Source organism: Camellia sinensis, chromosome 3, assembly GCF_055761805.1.
Source record: "Camellia sinensis isolate YWXY chromosome 3, ASM5576180v1, whole genome shotgun sequence".
Lineage (NCBI taxonomy): Eukaryota > Viridiplantae > Streptophyta > Magnoliopsida > Ericales > Theaceae > Camellia > Camellia sinensis.
In genome coordinates this window covers 104,632,384-104,650,286 of record NC_138963.1, presented here as the reverse complement: position 1 = coordinate 104,650,286, position 17,903 = coordinate 104,632,384, and positions in this window count along the sequence as shown.

The following is a 17,903-nucleotide window of genomic DNA, read 5'->3' as shown; positions in this document are numbered from 1 at the left end:
GATTCCGGCGGTGGTTCGTCCACCCGGGGGCACTCCGACGATCAAGTCAGTATATCTCTCAAAGATATATCAAGTGCTAAACATACAAGCTTGAGTATCAAAAGCATACCTTAGACCCATGGGGGTGCCTCTCTTTTATAGCCAACACAATCCTAGTCCCAAAAGGAGCCTGGCCCTAATAGATTTAGGATTACTGCTAATCTGGGACTCTCAGTGGGATTAGGATAAACTCTCTAAGAGTCTTATCTTTACCCAAACTAAAGTCTTCTCCCAATCTAGGACTCTTGTCCATATCCAAGTTGAGTTCCCTCTTCATTCTAGGACTCTTGTCCCTTATCCGCTTATCTCAGATTCCGATATCTTTGGAGGCAACCTCGGCCTAGCCGAGATGACCTCGGCACAACGACCAAGACACGTGGCACCTCGGCTGACACGTCGGTGTCACCTTGCCACGTGTTGGTACTCAGAAAATATTTCCCCACAACTGCCCCCTAGGTTCTATTACCTCGGCATTCTGAGGTGATGGAACCTATATCGATATTCCTTTCTATATATTTGGCTCAAAAAACTGTTTAGCCAAGATCATTCATTTCAGGCCGACGTGTTCTCTTCGGAGAATAAGAATTCAAATGTATCCCTTCATGCGTATGAGCTGTCATACATCAATTTTCAACCGTTTTACTCACGCGTTATATCCTTATTGGCCCGTGTCCGTGACGCGCCTGTAAGCCGTCTTCCCTCTGTCTGCGCCGTCTGACGCACGCGTTCCTCCAGGAGCAATAAATGCCCTGTTTTGCCGCCGTTTCAAGTTTTTGATAAAACCTTTCTTTCTGTCTTCTCTTTTTTACTTTATGCATTCGAATTTCTGGCTCTCTCTCTCTCTAAACTTTCTCAAATCCACCATTGTTCTAACTCCAAGCTCTACAACCGTCTTCATTCCTCTATTTCAGCGAAGCATTCGCCGTTCTGTTGTGTCTGCAATCGTTGCCTTACCTCGGCGACTTTTATTCCGGCTCCATTTGTTCTGGCAAGATTTTGTTCCTCTTATTCCCAATTTCTTCTATGCGCTTTTGTTTACTTGCTGCCATTTTTGTTTTGTTCAAACCTTGGATTGTTCATCTGGATGTGTTTGTTCCATGATTTTGCTCATATCTTGAACACTTGCACTATTTCAACACTTTTCTTGCCACTGTTCTTGACTTGTTTACTTCTGTATTTCTTTCCCTTTTGAGAACCATACCTCTATTCGTTGATTCTGAAACGTCATTCTGTGTTTCTTGTTTTCTGTTTTTTTTTTTTTTTTTTCTTTCCAGATCTCTATCTTTAATTCTTGCTTTTCAATCTTTGCCTTCATAGTTTTAGGTTTGGGATTTGTTTGTAGAACCTTTAATTTAGGAAAAACTGAAACAATCCTTACCAGCATATACCTAGGGTTTCGCCAAAGTCCGGATAACCCCTTAAGAACACCTTTCTTTCTGAAACCTAGCCCTTTGTTTTTAGGTCGACGTTATGGGTATGTGGAGGCATAGGGTAGATACCCCAACCAAACTCGAGTACTTTAGGCGGGAGTTCTCTATTCCTGCCGACGTCCATCTGAGGCTGGCTGAAGATAGTGACTCTATCATGCCCACAGATGATTCAATGTCCTTTCCTATAGTAGCTTTTACTGAGTGCGGACTCCGGCTCCCACTTAACATTCTTTTTCGTGAAATTCTTCATTTTTATAAGTTGAACCCTATGCAACTGGCCATAAACTCTTATCGAGTGATCAATGGCATCATAGCCCTAGCTAGGCAGGAGAATGTTAGGATCACCCTTGCCGATGTACAATATTGTTATACCATGTGCCCTTTTAACCTGAAGGAAAGAGGTTACGTCTACTACCTCAAGTCGAGGTCTACTGAATTCAAAATTGTAGCCGACCTCCCGGACTCCAACAAGGGAGCCGGGGATGACTTTGTCATTGTTTCGGGAAATTGGGAATTTGGTCCAGACGAAGATGTTCACCTCTACCCTCTTCCTCGAACAGTTAAAGAGGGCAAGGGTAAGAGCCCAGCGCCAATACTTTATTTCTTTTCCAAGTCTTCAAAACTTTCTGTTTCTAATGTCTTGTTTGTTTGTCCTGCAGATCTTCATCAGCCACCAAAAAACTTCCGCCAATCCTTCTTCCCTGGAAAAGATTTAAAGAAGCTTCTAAATCTTCCAATCCACAAGCGTAAGGCTCCCCTGTTACTGAATTTTATTCCCACATACAAATCCACACTGCCCGACGTCCCAAAAAGAAAGAAGAAGAGCCTATCTCCTCTCTCTGCTTCCACTCTACAAACAGAATCAACATCTCGGGCTGACCAAGGGTCAACCTCTGATCCAGCCGACCAACCATCAACTTCTGGCCCATACCTAATCCCAATTCTAGAAAGAAAACGTCGGCAAAGACTCGTAAAAACTCCTGAGATGGGTCGCCTGAAGCCTGTTGCCCAAGATCTCCTAGCCGACCTTTCAACCGACGTCGATGCTGTTCCGTCCCAACCTTTGCCCCCACCGAAGCCAAAAAGAACTAAGAAGGCCCAGCCTAAGGCCAAGGCTACTGAGGTTGAGGCTGAGGATGCTCTACCCATCTCCAAGCTGGCTGAAAGCAGCAAATCTCAACCTTCCGCTGGGAAGAGGCGTGCAGAATCCCAGCCATCACAATCTACTCAACACAAGAAGCCGAGGTCATCGTCTGCGACGACCTCGGGGTCCAAAAAATCTGATGTTCCTTGGGCTCCCCAAATTACTCTGGAAGATAGGCCCATAATGACCAACGAAAACGCCGATGACATTAATGTCGGCGTTGCCCTTACTACGACGCTGCTCCTTCCTGGTGATTTGGAGCGGAATGCCGGGTATAGTGAATATGAGAACTATGCCCTAATGCTCCAGCACTCTGTTCAAGTAAGCGTTCCTGCTTAGTACTTTTTCTTCTATTCTGTTTTGTACTTAAAAATATTTTCTAACACTTATATTTTCTTTCAGGCCATCCAGCATGCCCACTCATTTTCAATGCAATCTTTCCAGAATCAAGAGAAGCTGGTCGACCTAAGGAGGGAGGTTTCTTCCCTAAAAAAGGAGAATAAATCTCTTGAATTAAAGATGAAACAATTGGAGGATCAGGCCGAGGCTGCCACCAAAGCCCAAACCTTAGCCGAGGAAAAGGCTGAATCTGTTGAGGCCATCAAGACAGTTGCTGAATCCCAAAAGAAAGAGGCCGAGGCGAGAGTGGCCCAGGCTGAGAAGGAACTTCAGGAAGCCTTGGCCACAAAGGAAGCCGAAATCAAAGAGGTTGATGAGAAGGCATATGCTCAGGGCGTAGCCGACGTCACTGAGGATTACAAGCTTCAAGTTAGGCAGGCATGCAACAGGGGATTTTCCCTTGGTTGGATGTCCCTAATAAAAACACTTGATCTCCCTGTTGACTCGCCTTTCCGCAATGCTGATGCTATTCCTCTCCCATTTCCTCCACCTCCACCTTCAAGCCAAGCTGAAGATGAATCAGAGTCTGAGGCTGAGGATGAAAACAACAATGATGATGAGGCCCTAGTGAGGAAATCCAAGGATGCTGCTGAAGCCAAGTCCTTTCCTTCCACTGAGCAGGTCATCAACTTAACTCAAGATAAAGAGGATGGTGAGGTTGAGGAGGTGTCCAAGGAGGCTGTTCCAGGGCAGCTATCATCCGACCTTCTTCTGGCTGAAAGAAGTCTTGATAAAACAATAGCAGAGATTGACGCTGAGCTGGCGGCAGAGAAGGTTGCCGAAGTGGTTTCGCAAGAAACTTCCGAGGTCCAGACCCAAACTGCTCCTAGGGCTGAGGAATCACAACTTTGATGTCTTTCTTTTTTTTTTGTAATTTGTACTTTGTTTCAATTTCTGGACAATGTAAGCTCCCTCTTATGGCCGATGTATGTACACAACTGCAACTATTTTCCTCTGAATGCTTCAATTTTTATTTTCTCTGGATTACTTCTGTGTGATTCTATACTTAGCATGTGTTACACGCCTTTCATATCTTGTCACCTTTGTGCAATCTTCTCGGGGTAACATACCTCGGGTACAATAACTACAAGTTTTACTTCGGCAAGATACTGTCCTGCAAACTTGTCATAGATTTTAACAAGTATGAAACATGTACTACTCAATGTTAACTTTGCAAGCTTCTTCTCAAATTTCAACAAGTATGTAAACAGTGATCTCGGTCTAACCTACTTGTAAATTGCTACAAATCTCAACAAGTGTTAACATATACTGTAAACTGTTCTTAAGTTATAACAAGTGTTAAATAATGATCTACTTGTAAATTGCTACAAATTTCAACAAGTGTTTAAACAATATACTTAGCTTTTACTTCAACCTGTAAATTGCTGCAAATTTCAACGGATGATCACATGTTGGCTTAACATCAGCTCGTAAATCGCTACAAATTTCAACAAGCGTTAAGCATCTTCCTTTGGTTTAGACAACCTATATATTGCTATAAGGGCTTTAAGCAATAACCTCGGCTTCACTTCAGCTTGTAAATTGCTACAAATTTTAACAAGCGGAGAGAAGTAGTAATCTCGGCTTAATTTCAACTTGTAAATTGCTATGAATTTCAACAAGTGAAGATAAGGAATCAGCTTAATTCCAACTTGTAAATTGCTACAAATTTCAACAAGTGAATTAAGGAATAATCTCGGCTTAACTTCAACTTGTAAATTGCTACAAATTTCAACAAGTGAAGATAAGGAATCAGCTTAATTCCAACTTGTAAATTGTTACAAATTTCAACAAGTGAATTAAGGAATAATCTCGACTTAACTTCAACTTGTAAATTGCTACAAATTTCAACAAGTGAAGATAAGGAATCAGCTTAATTCCAACTTGTAAATTGCTACAAATTTCAACAAGTGAATTAAGGAATAATCTCGACTTAACTTCAACTTGTAAATTGCTACAAATTTCAACAAGTGAAGATAAGGAATCAGCTTAATTTCAACTTGTAAATTGCTACAAATTTCAATAAGTAAATTAAGGAATAATCTCGGCTTAACTTCAACTTGTAAATTACTACAAATTTCAACAAGTGAAGATAAGGAATCAGCTTAATTCCAACTTGTAAATTGCTACAAATTTCAACAAGTGAATTAAGGAATAATCTCGGCTTAACTTCGGTTAAGCATCATCTCGGTTTAACCAACTTGTAAATTGCTACAAATTTCAACAAGTGGTAAACGCATTCTTGTTCTCCCTGCCCCCAATGTGAACTTGAGTTCTACTTGGGTTCTCATTATTCATGTCTCCAAAGAACATGTAATTTTATCAGTCATATGTGTTGAAAGAACTCTGAAAAAACTTTATTGATGACATCGGCCAAAAAATAATGCACATCTAATGATAGAAAAATTTCAAATTACAAGTGTTCCAAGGTCTTGGCAGTGCTTTACCCTCGTTATCTTCAAGCCGATAAGCTCCATTGCCTAATACTGAAGTAATTCTGTAGGGTCCTTCCCAGTTTGGGCCAAGCTTGCCCTCTCTGGGATCCTTCTTGTTGCCGACGACTTTTCTCAAGACTAGGTCGCCGACTTGAAATTCTCTTGGATTAACCTTCTTGTTGTAAGCTCTAGCAAGCTGTTGCTGGTATACTGCCAGCTGAATTGCAGCTTTTTCTCTTCGTTCTTCCAGAAGATCCAGATCTCGGGCCAAGAGTATGTCATTGGTGCCATTCTCTACTCCCTGGGTCCTGATCCCTGGGATGCCGATCTCTAATGGGATGACTGCTTCTGTGCCATAAGCCATGGCAAAGGGGGATTCCTCTGTTGATCTTCTCGGCGTAGTTCGATATGCCCAAAGCACGTTGGGCAATTCGTCTACCCACTTTCCTTTTGCTGCTTGCAGCCTCTTCTTTATTCCATCCAAAATTACTTTGTTGGATACTTCTGCTTGCCCATTACTTTGTGGAAAACTTGGTGTTGAAAAGTAATTTTTGATCTTGAATTTCGCATAAAAGTTCTTGATGAGTTTGCTGTCAAACTGTGTTCCGTTGTCGGCAACTATTGCTCTTGGAATACCAAATCTGGTGATGATGTTTCTCTATATAAAGTTCTTGACGTCCACATCTCGGATTTTGGCAAGAGGTTCTGCCTCTATCCATTTTGTAAAGTAATCTGTTGCCATCAGCAAGTATTTTCTCTGTCCAGTTGCCTAGGGAAGTTTCCCAACCAGATCTATGCCCCATTGGGCAAACGGCCAAAGGCTGGATACTGGGTTTAGGTCAGCAGCTGGCTGATGTATCAAAGGTGCAAACTTTTGGCATTGTTCGCACTTCTTTTCATAGGCTTCAGCATCCTTCTGCATGTAGGGCCACCAATACCCCTAGGTAATGGCCCTGTGGGCTAATGATCTGCCCCCAGCGTGGCTTTCACAAATTCCTTCATGAATTTCATATAGGAAATCTTCAACCTGCAAAGGGTGTACACACCTTAAAAGGGGTCCAGTGAAGGATCTTCTGTAGAGGTGTCCATCTTCTGTCAGACAGAATCTTGCCGATTTCAGCCTGACTTTGTGCGCCTCCTTACGATCTTCTGGCAGCTTTCCTTCTTTCAGGAATGCAACAATTGCATCCATCCAGCTTGGCCCCATGTCCACACACATTGCTTGCTGCTCTGTGTTCTCTTTTTCTATGCTCGGGCCCGACATATAGTCGATCATAATTGTCCTTGTTTTTCCAGTATGTATTGAACTTGCCAGGTTAGCCAACGCGTCGGCGTAGGTGTTGTCATCTCGGCTAACTTGGAGTAGTCGACAGTTTTGAAATTGGGCTGCCAATCTTATGACCTCTTTTGCATATGCCGACATCCTTTCGTCCCTGGCTGCAAATTCACCTGTGGACTGGTTAACAATAAGTTGTGAATCACAAAAAACTATTACCTCATCTGCTTCTGCTGCTGCTGCCAGTTTTAGCCCTGCAATTAATGCTTCGTATTCCGCTTCATTGTTTGAGGCCTTGAACCCCAAATGGATGGACTGTTCTATTATTTCTCCATCTGGAGATATCAGTAGTACTCCTGCCCCTGCTCCTTGTCGGTTTGAACTTTCATCGACAAACAGTCTGAATGAGTCGCCGATGTAGATGCTGCAGGGTCTGAGTTTTTCCTTCCTTTGCTCTTTGGTCTTTGGCTGAGATTCTCCTTGCTTGCTGGGACAATGCTCATCCTGGCTCAACGGTGCCCGATGTTCGGTGGTTTCGAGGGTGAATTCTGCCACGAAGTCGGCCAAAACTTGGCCTTTAATCGCTGTTCTCGGCCTGAACTCTAGATCATACTGACCTAGGGCTACGGCCCATCTTGCTATCCTTCTTGTTAAGTCTCCTTGTTGTAATAAGGACTTCAATGGATGTTCAGTTAAGACCACAATTTTATGTGCCTGAAAGTAATGGTTCAGCTTCTTTGAAGCCATTACTAAGGCTAGTATTAATTTCTCCAGTGGTAGATACCTTGTTTCTGCGCTGGCCAGAGTTTTGCTTACATAGTAAACAGCCTTTTGCTCCCATTTTTCTTCTCGGATTAGTACTGCACTGACTGCGTGTTCTGAAACTGCCAAGTACAAATATAGTTCTTCCCCTGGTTCTGGATTGGAAAGAACCGGAGTCGTGGTCAAGTACTTCTTTAGGTCGGTTAAAGCGGCTTCGCATTCTTCTGTCCACAGAAAATCTGTGGCTTTTTTCACTAAGTTGAAGAAGGGTCTGCATTTATATGAGCTTCTGCTGATGAATCTGTTTAGGGCTGCGGCCCTTCCGATAAGCATCTGAACCTGTTTTGCCGACGTCGGGCTTTGCAGCTCTAGGATGGCCTTGATTTGGTCTGGGTTGGCCTCAATGCCCTTTTTCGTTACCAGATACCCCAAAAACTTACCCGATCCAACTCCAAACGCGCACTTTGACGCGTTGAGTCGGAGCCGATATGTTTTGAATATATCAAAGACCTCTTTTAGGTCGGCAAGATGACCCTTAGATTCCTTGGTCTTCACGACCATGTCATCGATGTAGACTTCTACCGTTTTACCAATCAGGTGCTTGAACATTTTTGTTACTAACCTTTGGTAAGTTGATCCTGCGTTTTTCAACCGAAAAGGCATTACCTTGTAACAGTATAGTCCTTTAGGGGTGATGAACGCGGTTTTCTCTTCGTCTGGAGGGTACATGGCAATCTGGTGGTACCCTCTGTATGCATCCAAAAAACTCATCCTTTCATGCCCTGAAGTTGCATCTACTAGCTGGTTAATCTTGGGCAGAGGAAAGTTTTCTTTGGGGCAGGCTTTGTTGAGGTTGGTAAAGTCTACACAAACTCTCTATTTGCCGTTCTTCTTCTTCACCACTACTGTGTTGGATAGCCAAGTTGGGTAGTGAACTTCTCGGATGGCCCTGGCCTCCAGAAGTCTATCTACTTCTTCTTCTACTGCTTCGACGTGCATCAACGTCAGTCTTCTGGCTCGTTGAATCACAGGTTTTGCCGACCTGTCGACATTCAATCTGTGGCAAGTGACCTCGGGGTCAATTCCAGGCATCTCGTAAGGTGTCCAGGCGAACACCTCATTGTTGGTTCTTAAAAAATCTTCCAGTTCTCTTTCCTCGTCTTCGGCTAAGCCTGAGCCGAGAAGAAAGAAGCATTCTTCGTCGCCCTCCTGGACAAGGATTTTCTTTAGTGTCTCTTCACTTTTTTCGGTCAGCTCCTTGCCGACATCTTCTAGGACCTCCATGTCTTCGTCTTCAATCTCTGCCTCTTTTGGCTTTCGAATGCTACAAGTAGTCTTCATTGCTGTCATGGAGCAAGTTTTTGCCTGCAGTTGATCTCCTCTTACTTCTTCAATCCCATGCTCTGTTGGGAACCGTAGTAGTTGATGCAGTGTTGAGGGAACTGCCCCCATTGCATGCAACCATGGTCTCCCCAAGATGATGTTATATGGCGAGGGTGTGTCAATCACCATAAATTCTATCTTGATCTTTTTAGTACCAGCTTGTACTTCCACGCTTTCTGCGCCCAGTGGCCATGTCGGCGTTCCATTGAAGCCGACCATAGGGTTGCTGGATTGTTCCAGGTCGTCAGGGTGAAGGCCCAGCCCCTTGTAACATCTAACGTACATGATGTCACAAGAGCTGCCTTGATCTATCAGGATGCGTTTCACTTGGCATTCCGCAACCTAGAGGGATACTACCAAGGCATCATTATGATGTGGATGTTGGACCAACTCCAGGTCGGCTTCAGTGAAAGTTATCATCGGTCCTTGGCATTCTTCAGGCCGAGGTCTTTTGTATCCGACCTGGTTCACGTGCTGTAGGTGTTTTACTCTTTGGGTTTCTCCCCGAATGTCGCTTTCGTTCACCTTTGAGTGGATTACATTAACCACCCGTGGTCCTCCTGCCTGTGGTTGCTGTGCTGGGGGAGGCAGTGCTGCTAGTGCTTGAGGCAATCTTGCCTGTTCTTCTCTTGTCCTGGCCTCGTCAACAAGGTCCCTCAGATGGCCTTGCCTTACTAGGTCTTCTAAGTGTGCTTTTAAGGCTCTGCAACCCTGAGTTGGGTGTCCTTCTTCATTATGGTAAGCACAGCGCCTACCAACGTTTCTTCCCATAAATTCCCCTGGTGCTCTTGCCGGTGCCCTGAAATAGGGTTGATTTCGTATTTGGTCCAGGACTTTATGGATAGGGATTCGGAACACCGTCGTCACTGCCTATTTACCCTTCAATTCTGTTTCTTGTTTGGTCGGCCTGTTGGTACCTCGACCTCGCTTCGGCGAGCCGTTTCCCTTCTCCTGCTTTATCTCTTTGTTTCCCGACGTATCTTCCTCGGCTTTGGCGTACTTCTCAATTCTCGCCATGAGTTCTTCCATGCTTTTTGACAATGTTTTTGCCAAGGACTTCCATAGTGGACAGTCATCTTTCAGGCCATTCTTGAAAGATACGACCGCCACTTCTTGGTTGCATTCGGGTATTCGATTGAATACCTCGTAGTACCTCTTCGCGTAGTCCCTAAGGCCTTCTTCCTTGGTGATTCTTAAAGCCATCAGGGCGTCGACCCTCAAGGGCTGTAGTTTGTTTGTTACAAACCTGGCCACAAACATCTCGGCCAGGCCTTCCCACGTTTTTACGCTTCCCTTCGGTAGTTTATGGAACCAATCGGATGCAATTTCCCCAAAGGATGAGGGGAATACTTTGCAGAGCAATGGCTCGTTCCCACTATATAACGCCATGGACTTTAAGTATAGTCCTACATGAAAGTTGGGATCTGACTTACCATCATAAATTTGGAATCTTGGCATACTGAATCTCTTTGGTGCTTCGAATTTGTCCAGTTCTACCGAGAACGGTGTTCTCGGCTTAACTGGGGATGTCACCTCGGCTTCAACATTCTGCTGCCTCCTTTTGAGGTAATCTCTCAAGTCTTCTTTACTCCTACCTAGAGCTCGGCTATCTCTGGACTTCAATCTTTTTGGCACACTACTTTCGGCCTCGTGGTGGGCCCGTTTCAATCTTTCTCCATGGGTTGTGTCAAAGCAGAGTGCCTGTCCTTGAACATGCCGATGTTCTTTATGCCCTGGATCCTTTATTCGATGTGTCCTTCGGGACTCTTCTTGTCTTGGCTCCTCTCGTCCGATTTCCCTGGAAGGTCGGTGTGAGTGCCTTCCACTCCTGGTGTGCTGAGGGACTTCGGGGATTATCCCTCTTCCTCCTTTCTGGGCATTGGTTGCTGGCATCGGTGTATCCTGCAGTGGGTATGGTGGCTGCATGACATTATTTTGCATCATGAAGTTGACGACCGACTGTAGGTCCGCCAACTTGTTTGCCAAGTCTTTTACTTCCTCATCCCTCCGTAGGCACCTATCCCTTCATATCTGAAGGTTATCTTCGTTATAGTCCTTGCCTTGGTCTGTCTTCTTTGAAGTGTTGCCCTCCTGGCCGACATCTTTCTCTCCGTGGCCCTGGCCATGAGTTTCTATGTTGTGGTTGTCTCCTTCAAAGTCAAGATCAATCGGTCTGCCACTCCCAGCAGGAGTGGCGCCCCCATCGTTTTCCCTCTGTCCATCACTGGCCATCTATTCTTCTAAGATTCCCACAGACGGCGCCAAATTGTGTGGGTGATTTTCTGACCACATTGCCCGCTTAGTAACTAGCTGGAGAGCACCGGCAGAATAGATGACACCTGGCTGACCTGCAACAGAAAGAGAAGATTCCGGCGGTGGTTCGTCCACCCGGGGGCACTCCAACGATCAAGTCAGTATATCTCTCAAAGATAAATCAAGTGCTAAACTCACAAGCTTGAGTATCAAAAGCATACCTTAGACCCATGGGGGTGCCTCTCTTTTATAGCCAACACAATCTTAGTCCCAAAAGGAGCCTGGCCCTAATGGACTTAGGATTACTGCTAACCTGGGACTCCCAGTGGGATTAGGATAAACTCTCTAAGAGTCTTATCTTTACCCAAACTAAAGTCTTCTCCCAATCTAGGACTCTTGTCCATATCCAAGTTGAGTTCCCTCTTCATTCTAGGACTCTTGTCCCTTATCCGCTTATCTCGGATTCCGATATCTTCGGAGGCAACCTCGGCCTAGCCGAGATGACCTCGGCACAACGACCAAGACACGTGGCACCTTGACTGACACGTCGGCGTCACCTTGCCACGTGTTGGTACTCAAAAAATATTTCCCCACAAAAACCATTTTCCAAACATCCTATTCTAAGCCAACATAATAATAAATAAAATTGGTAAATCTCCAATAAAAATACAATCTTTGACGAAAATTTCGTTCGCGGGAAACTGCAAACTGGCACCCATGTAAACATAGGCCATACAATCGCTACTATTGTGATTTTACAGATATTTCGTCCGTGAGATCGACACCCTTATATACGTAGGCTATACAACCGCTACTATTGCCATTTTACGGATAATTTCATCCGCGCGATCGACACCCATGTATACATAGGCTATACAAGCCCTACTATTGCCATTTTACGGATATTTCATCTGCAGGATCGACACCCATGTATGCATGTGGTTTTTACAACTTTTACCATGGACACACAGGCCAACTTATTGGATGTAAAAACAACTCCTTCCCAGATTCATCATTTTATTTACCCTTTTCAATAGCACAATACATGTAATTCAAAATATTATTTTTTCTAAAATAATGTGAATGTTCCAAAATATAATGTGAGAATTTCTAAAACCTCTTTCCAAAACGTACAGTTTCAATTTCAACAATGCATTACATGCTCCATGATATAAATGATTTCAAATTGCTTAATCCACATACAATTTTTAACACACGGCAATGCTATCCTCCACCGATAGCCAAAAAAATTATCTCTATTGCAATAGTTAAAAGATAACAATATAAATATATTTTCCAAAAGAGTAACAACAACGATTTTCAAAATTTCACAACCATTTTCTTCCCATCTCTTACCAAAACCAAGCTCATTTTTCATTGTTTTCCAACACAAGCCAAAACCCATGGTTAGAACAAAACCTCATTTTCTTTCAAAATTACTTTTGAATAAAGGAAAGCCACCATGTCAACATATCTCAACCACCAATACAAAATCATAACCTGTTTCAAAAACTCATTTAAAAAATTTCTCTTTTACATTTCAAAACCAAACCCCAAGTTTAACCCCCAACATCCAAATCCATAGATCTTTTGAAATAACAAATAACTATGATAAAAATTATATCAAATGACTACCAAATATAAATAACAAAATAGGTCACAAATATGCTACCAAACTCATATTGAGTTTAGGAAATAGATCCTACCTCTTGAAGCGAAGAGGAGAACTCGAAAAAACTCAAAGGCGATGAAACCACGAAACTCTTGGATCAAAAGAAAGCCCTTGGTGAAATCTACAATCTTTCTCAAAGGATCAAGGTGAAAAGATGTCTCTAACCAAGTAGATCTAGAGATAAATGTGAGAAAAGTTGTGTTTCTAAGTGAGAGAGAGATTCAAGGTTTAAAGAGGGGGGGAGAGAGAGAGAGAGAGAAGAAAAAGTGAATGAGAAAAGTGTGTTTGGGGTCTTTTATAGATCCTATTATTCTATAAAAGACCCTATACATACATAAAATTTATAGAAAAAAAATATCATAATTATGATGTGGCAATGTCATTTTGGTAAGTAAATTTAAATTTTAAAAAATTATAAGTAGCACTCTTATCTAATTTTTAATCTACTACCTCAATTCTTCTCTTATTTTTGAGTTTTTTTTTTTATAAATTTTTTATTACAAATTTTAAGAAATTTTAAGTGGCATTTCACTCTTATCCAAATTTTAAACTATTACTCTCTCCAATTCTTCTATTATTAGAATTATATTTTATTTTATTTTATTTTTTAAGTTTATCTTATTTTATTTTTTTAGTTTTTAAGTTTGAACGTGATTTTTTTTTTTTTCAATCTTCATTTGATGTTAATTGAATTTCTCTCTATCTCTTTTTTCTAGGATTCATCTATTTTTTTATTCTTATATTCTTATAGTTTATTTTCAAATTTAAACTTTATTTCTTTTATCTTTTTTATACATAGTGAGATAAATCAAATATCACCATCTAAATTAGCATCATAGTATTTAACAGTGAATTTTTAACATTGTTCACCACTTTTTATTACTTGCTTGTGTATAGTACGGATTACCGGTAGAAAGAAATTGAATGTGTAATTAAAAAGCTCTCCCAAAAATGCGTGAGTGTGCGCCCAAGGAACCCTTCACTATGTCGCAAACGGTTTTGTTTTTGGTCGTTAGTCTCAATGTGTACAAACAAAGGAAAATATTTAAAAATTTTAAGAAAATTAATAAATTACAATTTGACATTTATGATGCTTTATTATTGTGTATTAAATTAGACAAGGTTTTTAGGAGTGTCAAATATATTTTTTAAAACTAATTAATTTGAACCTCTTCTTAGTCATTTATTTTATATCAACTTTCCTCTCGATATTCAATAGTCCTTGATATAGGAAACACTATGTCCCAATGAATATTAGTTCAGACCTCAATTTTATAAGTCAAACATCAAATTATGCATTTTATCAAATTATTAATTTAATCCCAGAGATATATCTTCCCAAATAAATATGGCCATAATATTTTTTAATTAATATGTGATATAACGATAATATTACCTAAATATATCACCTGTAATTTACTACTATAACATTATTGGGTAAATGGAGGACAATACTTTTCCTTTTCTTTCTTTTAATTGGCAAATGATAGACAAGACTTGTACATTTAATTTATTTACTAACGGTTGGCACACGGGATGTATGTGCAATTCAAATAAGTAAAAATAAAATAAAATACTTATTATATATTGTGTGTGACTCAAGTGGTAATTTTCTTCATTAGACCTAAAATCTAAGGTTCGAGTTCCACTCCTCCCATCTGTGCGGCGAGCAAATATTCAGGCAAGCCCGCACTCCTTTCTTCCAAATTCCTGCCCGTCCGATCGACTTGCGAACACAATGGTGGTGAGCTACCCGGCGGTGTGTGGCCGGAAAACCCCTCTGACGATCAAGTTAGACGCACACACAGGGATAGAGAGAGAGAGAGGACTGAGTTGTGTTTAGTGTTTATCTCACCAAAAATGTGTCATCCTCAGTATGGGGGGCGCAGACTTGCTTATATACCTTCTGCGCCCCAAATCTACTCCCATTAGTCTCTTAACACGTGGTGATGCTATCCCATCTGTCAGAACAAATCTTGCTAAACACCATCTAACCCAACTGCCAGTCCACTTTACTGGGAGCTCGGCAGCCGGATTGCAGCAGCTCGGCTGCCAACGGCTATGCTGCACTTCAAGACCAAGTGCTCCAATAGCCAAGCTCATTGAGGACCGAGCTCAGCTGCATCTCGGCATAGCCGAACTCGGGACAGCTCATACGAGTTTGCCACCGGCCTTCCTGCCGAGCTAACTCGTGGACCGTGGAACATCCACACCTTGCCTGGCGCCGATCATCTCACTTGACTCGCTTCTATACCATGAAGCCACGTAGCTCGGTCCGACCACGCCTGGCTTGGCGCCGGACATCTCGCTTGACCGGCTTCTATACCATGAAGCCAAATAGCTCGGCTAACCACGCCTTGCCTTAACCGAGCAAAACCTTTCAGGATAGGCCCGTTTCACCGCGACCCAAACTTGTGTGGCCCAAATCTGCCCGGCCATTACCCCGGCCCAAACCAAACCATAAATCTCCCTCTCACCATCTATTTAATTTTTTTTTCATTTTAAAGAAAAAAATAGATACTGTAGAGGTTGTTTTAAGGACACCACCGAACGTGTTCACTTTATAATAGTACTAGAGGTTATTTTAAAAGAAAAGTGAACACTTTGCAGCATAATGATAGAAGGCTTTAGGACACCACCAAATGCATTCACTTTATAATAGTGCTAGCGGATGGTACACACGATGCGCGTGCAATTCAAATAAGTAAAAATAAAATAAAATATATATTATAGGACTTAAGTGATAAGATTCTTATTTATTATACTCAATGTTCGAGTCTCACTCCTAGGTGTGTTCACCTTATAATAGAATAAATGAATGAAGGAAAAAAAAAAACAAAACAAAACAAAAAGAGAAAAAAAAAAAGAGAAATAATATCATTTTAAACATTCAATGACATTTAAAATGTAATGTACAAACCATATGTCAAATTTCTATCAATTTATTTTACGGATACTTTTATTTTTCTCATAAAAGTTCACATTAAAAATAATAATAATAAATTAGGAGGATGAAATGTTACAATTTATAATTAATACTGGCCCCGTTTGGGTAAGAAGGGAGTTGCTTAGTTGATTAAGTTATTTAGTAAGATTTTGTTTATTAGGATAATGCCAGAGAAGTGGAGGAAGAGTATTTTAGTGTCAATCTATAAGAATAAAGGAGATGTCCAAAACTATAACAACTATAGAGCAATCAAGCTAATGTGTCATATAATGAAAGTGTGAGAGAGAGTGATGGAACGTCGATTGCGAGATATAATAGAGGTGCTAGAGAATTCATTTGGGTTTATGCTTGATAGGTCAACAATGGAAGCGATCTATTTATTTTTCTAAGGACAGGAATAGAAAAGTATAAGGAAAAGAAAAGAGAGATTTATATGGTTTTTATTGATCTTGAGAAAGCATATGATAGAGTGCCTCGAGATAAAATCTGGGGGGTGTTAGAAAAAAAATGGGTGACAAAAGGTTACATTGATATGATTAGGGATATGTATGAAGGTGTAGTGACCACTATTAGATTGTCTATTGGAGAACCAAGTGAATTTCTAATTACTGTAGGGTTACAACAAGGATCAATCTTAAGTCCTTCTCTTTTTGCTTTAGTTATGGATGAGTTGACGAGAAATATTCAAGATGATATGCCATGGTATATGCGTTTTACATATGATGTCGTGTCAGTAGATGAAACTAGAGAAAGAGTTAACACCAAGTTAGAGACTTGGAGAAAAGCACTTGAATCTAAAGGATTTAGGATAAACAGAATTAAGATAGAGTACATGGAGTGTAATCTTAGTAAAAGTAACAATGGAAGCAGATAAAAAATGAAGATTCAGAACCAAGAACTATTTAAGAGCGAACATTTTCGTTATTTAGGATTGATTATTACAACGGTTGAGGAGATTGGAGTAGATGTGATCCATATAATTAAGGCGATGAGTCTATTCCAATTATTACATTTTCACTATAATTTTGTCTTTTTGTTTTTGCATGTATATGATCTCTGGATATCATTAGTGTCTCAACCATTTCGGATGTAAGCTTGCTGCGGCAATCGCTCAGCACCCTGTCCACCTACACTAAAAGCTGTTTTAGAAATAATCATAGAAATAGAAACGGTTAGTATATCACGGGTCATCTGTGAAAGCACAAGTCACATAGATTCATTTTGTTTCCATCAATCCAAAATATCAAAATATCCGCTATCATCCACTGGTGGGCTATCTAGATAGAGTTGTAATTCAGAACTACTTATACTTGCATGTTGAGATATTCTTCTACTTTTTATTGTTGAAAAAACACTTAATCTTCCAGTTCGAGATGAGACTGGTGTAGTGTGTGTATTTGCATATACAGTGGCCATGTATTCTTCAAATAATTTTTTGCATGTTTTCATAATATAGGCAAGTTGTTATTGATCAGCGAAAATACGTTCTAAAAATTTTTGTAAATCAATTTCTTTATACCTAGGATGAATTATTATGGCTGAACTTAAAAGATGAGGCAATGAATCAATATATTTATTAAACTTTTCTTTTATTGCAGTAATAATGGTTACATAATATTCATTTTTCATATTTTGTGAAAACTTGCATTCTTCCTGCTAGCATGTGTAAAACAAATGGTGAAGTAGGAATATATAAGAAAATAATTTTGTTACGGTATCAAAAAAATTTTAAAAATCTTTATATAGGGCTACTTGGTGCCAATTAAGTTTCGTGGGAGTCAGTACTTTCCATATTGATGTTGTTGCAAAAAATAAATCTATTTCTTTTCTTTATTTACAAGCTCTTTTTAACATATTATACGTTGAATTATACTTGCTTTTTATATCTAAAATTGATTTTTTAAATAGCATATCTTCTCGTTAACAAATTTTCTTGTATTCTGAAATTCGATTAGCAGAAGACATATAGTAAGAACCACGTTTTTTTTTATTACCAATACAGAAGTCTCATATACATACAACAAATATTACATTTGATAACATGCAATGAATGTTATCTTAAATAAACGATAGCATTCGTTGGCATTCTATGTTAGCCCATGTTATTAAAAGTCTATTATTTTTTATAACTTTCATAGAATGTTATGGATGAATACTATGAAA